The sequence below is a fragment of the Budorcas taxicolor genome, chromosome 3 (assembly GCF_023091745.1).
Source record: "Budorcas taxicolor isolate Tak-1 chromosome 3, Takin1.1, whole genome shotgun sequence".
NCBI classification, from domain to species: domain Eukaryota; kingdom Metazoa; phylum Chordata; class Mammalia; order Artiodactyla; family Bovidae; genus Budorcas; species Budorcas taxicolor.
Window position 1 is genome coordinate 102,717,645 of NC_068912.1, and position 6,000 is coordinate 102,723,644.

The following is a 6,000-nucleotide window of genomic DNA, read 5'->3' on the forward strand; positions in this document are numbered from 1 at the left end:
AAAAACACAAGCAATGTAAGAAAAAATAATAAATTGGGTTTCACAAAAATTAAAAACTTTTCAATTAGAAGAACACCATTAAGAAAGTGAAAACAAACTACAGGCTAGGGGAAAATATTTACAAATCTTATGCTTAATAGAAGGATTTGTATCTAGAATGTATAAAGAACTTTTACAACTCAATAATAGGACAAATGACTCAATTTTAAAATGGGTGAGATTTCCCTGGTGGCTCAGTGGTTACGAATCTGATCTGCAGTGCAGGGGCCACGCATTCCATCCCTGGCCTGGGAAGATTTCACATGCTGCAGAGCAACTAAGCCCTGAAGCCACAATTACTGAGCCTGCACACTGCAACCAGAGAGTGCGTGCTTGGCAATGAAAGGGACACACGATGCACTGAAGACGGAGCAAGATAAATAGTTACTTAATTAGAAAAAGTATCCACCTTCCAAGGCAGGGACGCAGGTGTGATCCCTGATCGGGGAAATAAATCCCACATCCCACAGGGCAACTAAGCCCACAGGCCTAAACTACCGAGCCCATGCCACAGCTAGAGAAACCCGTGTGCAAAGACACGACATAGCCAAACGAATGAGTAGGAGGCCTGGCATGCTGCGATTTGTGGGGTCTCAAAGAGTCGGACACGACTGAGCGACTGAACTGAACTGTGCTGCCCAAAGTGGTAGCCACAGTTGCATGTGGTTATTGAAATTAAAATTAGGACTTTCCTGGTGGCCCAGCAGTTAAGAATTCACCTGCCAACGCAGGAGACATGGGTTCAATCCCCAGTCTGGGAAGATCCCACACGCCACAGGACAACTGAGTCCGTGCATCGAAACGACTGAGACGGAGTTCTGGAGCTCCAGCATAGAGCCCGCGCTCTGCAACAAGAGAAGCCGCTGCAATGAGAAGCCTGCACGCTGCAACTAGAGAGTAGCCGCCGCTTGCCACGACTCGAGAAAGTCCTCACACAGCAACGAAGAGCCGCCACAGCCAAAATTAAATAATAAATAGATAAAACTGCAAACACATAAAATTAGAGACCTCATTTCTCAGTCACCCAAGCCACATTCCAAGTGCTCAGGAGCCCCCTGGGCTAGTGGCTAGCATATTGGACAGTGCATCTGTGAGGCATTCCCATCACTGCAGAAAGTTCTATTGGTGCTGCTGCTAGAGGAGAGCTTAGTAAAGACAAATAAAAGCTCAGAGTTGAGAATACTAGCGAAAGAGTGGTTCTGTCCCGACTTTGGCATGGATGGAACTCTTCAATCTGGGTTGGGGATGAGTGGAAATTTCATTTGAAAAACAAGGAATGGTTTTACCATAGATAACATTTTGACTTTTTCTAACCTTTGAGCGTGGAGTGGTGGGATAAACTGGGGTCCCCCCAGGATCATACCCCCATGAGGAACAACAATTGGTTAGTTTAGCTGTTCAGCTAAACGACTGGGCTTCTGTTTGCTGAGTGGTATGTTCATGCTGGCAGGATTTTGATATACAGAGCAGGGAAGGAGTAGAGCCAGGCTGGCAGGGAGAGGCTGAGATGTGGATGGATGGGGAGAGGAGGGGTGAATGTGGGTTCTGCTTTGAGCAGAGATGAAGGAATAAGGACCTGAGGGGATTCTGCTATGCAGAGGGTCACGCGCTTTTCTGTTCCAGAGCTCCAGGAAACTTTTAGTTACAGGGGAGTTGGGCTTGTATTTAGGGGGATTTTATGTACTTAGGGGGATTTTATGATGTGCAGGGGCTTCCCTGGTGTCTCACCTGGTAAAGAATCCAGCTTCAATGCAGGAGACCTGGGTTCGATCCCTGGGTTGGGAACATACCCTGGAGAAGGGATAGGCTACGTAGTCCAGTATTCTGGCCTGGAGAATTCCATGAACGATATAGTCCATGGGGTCACAAAGAGTCGGACAGAACTGAGTGACTTTCACTTTCTTATGATGTGCAGAGACCAACTTCCTGTCTGGCAGAGGGTGACAGAAGCAGAGGCTCTGGGAGGTCTAGTCACGTGGGGGTTAAAGGCTGGGTCTTGCCTGGGTTTTTTTCACCTGATGGGTGTTACTTACCTGCATCTTAGATTAAACCATTCTCACATTCCAGAGTACAGCCTCACTCTGACTGTCAAGCTTGCAGATCTATGGCACAAAGAGATGAAGATTGATCAGGCCCGAGCTGTAATGAGGTTTAGAATCCCACTTCAGAGTCAGAGGGAAATTGCGGAAACCACTCCGATATAGAAATGACAACTGTGGTGGCATCACAAGGCCCCCTCTGGGCCCGTGTCTGCCTTCCTGAAGCCTGGGATACACAAAGGCCAGAGTGGCCAAAAGGGCACATGGCCACGTGACTCCTGACCTAAGAGACAAGGGCTCTTTGTACATAATAACACACTGGCCAGGCGCCAAGAGGAGATGGTGATGGTGGCAGGAAGAGTTTGTCTTTCTTGCTATTCTCCCAGCCAGCAGCCCTCATCTTCATCCCCGTCCCTCCACATCTAGAGTGAAACCAGATGGAACTGAACAACTTACAGCTTGAACCAGAGCCCACGGAGGTAGCTTCTGTACGACAGAAGGAATGACCAGACACAGGCAGGTCAAGCCTGGGATGAGAGTGAGAGGGTTCAGGTGAGGGTTTTGTTCGTCCCAGTGCCAGAGGGCGGTGGTTTTGACTACACTGACAGCCTGCATGAAAAGGCCCTTGTACACTGTGGCACTGGTAGGGTCCAGTTATCCTTGAAAATTCTCTGGATACATTCTGTATAGATTGGAAGAAAAACTCAAGCCAAAAGTCAACAATGGGGACTGCCCTGCTGGTCCAGTGGCTAAGGCTACATGCTCCCAGTGCAGGGGGCTCGGGGTTCGATCCCTGGTCGAGGAACTAGCTCCCATATGCTGCAACTAAGGGTTCACATGCCACAACTATTAAAAAAAAATCCTGCATGCCACAATTAAGAACTGGCACAGTCAAATAAGTCAATAAATAAAAGTAAATATTAAAAAAGAAGTCAACAGTGATTTTAGTGCTTTAGGTGTGTGTTTTTTTCTGACTAATATTACAGTTATTTATAGTAAACTCTGCTTTTCCCTCGCTTCCACAATCACAGAATCATGGTGAGTGGTGTCAGTAAAAACTGCCCGGAAGTATTGACCGAGGCTGGCAACCCCATCATCCCATTGGAGCGATAAGGAATATAGTGAGGAGCAAAGAGCATCCAGCAATGGACGGAAGAAGAAGAGAGATGGGGGCGGGGGGTGGCGGTGACAGTGCGGGGCCAAAGGGCACAGGAGGTTACAGTCACACCTGGCTCTGGAGCAGCTGGAAGGTGTAATTATTGAAAACGAATGGTTTGATCAAGCAGCGCCAGACAACATGGAGGGGAGGCAGCCGTGCAGGGAGCTGTGTGGACATGTATGATCTGAGCACATCTGGAGTAACAGATGCAAACGGTCGTCACTAAGGAAGAGTGTGATGATCCACTGCCGTTCCCCAAGGCTGTGGCCAAAAGAAATGAGGAAGTATTGATATGCGATGGGAGTCACTGATCCTGTATATTTCACGTTGTTGGTGGTTTTGCTAACATATGCAATTGTCCCAGGGAGATAGGATACCTTTTATTTTGTTTAGATGGAGAGGGAGACTCCAGGAGCTCACACTAGGTCTTTCCCTTGAAAAAAAAGCTCTTCATTCATACAGGGTGGGGATCAGGAACAGCTGGAGCTGTGAGTTCTGGCCACACCTCACAAACTGGAGAATGATCGCAGGATAGAGCTTGAGCCTCACTGGACCTTGTGTGAGGTGGATTCGGGTTCAGATCTTTTTTGCCCCAGTGCCACACACCCCTACTCTATTGGACTTCATTGGTGTCTGGATCTCTGGGAATCAATGTTAGATCAGCTGCGATGCCCAGTGATCTCTAAAATGTCTGGGGTAACCACAGGCCCTGAATGAGGGCAGGGCATGCAGAACCCCACAGATCGGCTAATCTGTGCTCCTGTATGACCCTGCCAATCCACCTAACCTGCCTCCCTCACCACTCCTCCTTGTAAGGTACTTTAATCAGGATTCTTTGTTGCACATGGCAGAGAAAGGACAATGTGTTGGTCTTCTGTGTAACTGAAAAGTCCAAGGTGTGGCAGAAAAAGTTTAAATTCTGCACTGTGCTTTTAATGTGAGTCAGCTAAAATTAATACTTGTTCTCCTTGTATAATTTCTACAAGGGGGAAAGAACTTACAAATACTTTTTCCAAATGCCAAGAAATTCTACCACACTTACATTTGCTGGCTGGTTTAAATAAAACAAAAGCACTGAACTTTTACTCAGCGGGTTAAATATTACAAGGTTGATGGAAAGTTCAATTTTCTATAACAGACTTACAATGAGTAAATACAATTTCCTACAATAAACAGGCATCATAGTCTCAAGGTTAAGGGTTATAAAACAATAAACGATTGTAGTTAGAATAGAATTTTATAGGAGAGATCTTGCATACAAACTACTCAATATCATCATGACAAGATACAAAATAAGAATAAATGTAATTTGAAATAAGATCTTAACTCCATATGGTTAATATTCTCTCTCTCTTTCTATTCTTGTACCTTCCAAGTTACTCCTAGTCTTTGCCATACAAAAAACTATATTCAGCCTGATGCTTTGCATTCTCAAAAGCCCTCATAGCAATAACTTCTCATTCTTGCAAGGTTTCTTATTTATTGTTTAAACTACATTTTCAAACACACATGAAATAAGATTGATATTAAATGATGATATAAATGATATTAAAGATAATATTTCATTTCCTCCAAGGATGGATACTCAGACAAGGCTGGGTCCAGGGGCTCAGATAACAAAGTTCTCTCCTCTGTATCTGTCTGTGTCTCTTTCCATCTCTCATCTCTACTTGATCTCTGGTTCACTTGGCTTGTTGGACTCATTTTCTCCTATTGTAGAATTTTTCCTTCATGGAGACAGTGAACTAGCCTCAGGTGGCTCCGGTTTGAACGCTCAGAAAAGGAGGGAGCATTTTCTTGATGGAGTTGACAGGAAACTCCCAGGGAAGAGTCAGGTTGGCTCAGCTTGGCCACTGACCCAGCCTTGAACTAGTCACAAGGGCTAGTGAAATGGAATGATCTGCAGGCCTGTGTCATATACCCGCCTCTAGGTTCTGGGGCTGGGGACTGAGTGGGGCTCCGTGCCATCTAAACATAGAATTACAGGGGGATATTCCTTCCAGGTGGAGAAGACAATGGCACCCCACTCCAGTACTCTTGCCTGGAAAATCCCAAGGACAGAGGAGCCTGGTGGGCTGCAGTCCATGGGGTCGCTAAGAGTTGGACATGGCTGAGCGACTTCCCTTTCACTTTTCACTTTCATGCATTGGAGAAGTAAATGGCAACCCACTCCAGTGTTCTTCCTGGAGAATCCCAGGGACGGGGGAGCATGGTGGGCTGCTGTCTATGGGGTCACACAGAGTCGGACACGACTGAAGCGACTTCGCAGACTTAGCAGTAGCATTCCTTCCAGGAAGAGACGCCAGGCAGGCAACCTCAGGCTAGGCCAAAAAGTGGAAGGTAATGTTACATTGGGTCAGTGGGGATAATAAAATTGTGACATTGCTCATCAAAGCACGACTGGCGTGAGACCCAAAGACCCATTAACAGACTATAGAGTTTTTAATGCCGAAGTGGATTATCGAGAACACATTTAAGGAACTTGGGTGTGGCACAGCCTTCCTGGCATGGGTTGCCACCTGCCTTACTTCCCAGCGCTGAATTGGGTATTAAGAAGCATGCTGGATGTTAGCTCCAGTGGCCTGCAATTCCAGCATTGTTATCATCTGCTCTGAAGGTGCAGCTGCTGCATTAGAAAGGTCAGGTCCTCAGGTCGCTGAGAACATCTTTAATGAGGGCGGGTAGGCCATTTGGAATGGCAAAGGGGTCTGGAAAAGAGCATTGGCTGACAGCCTGGGGCAACCTTCAGAAGCTGCACCTACG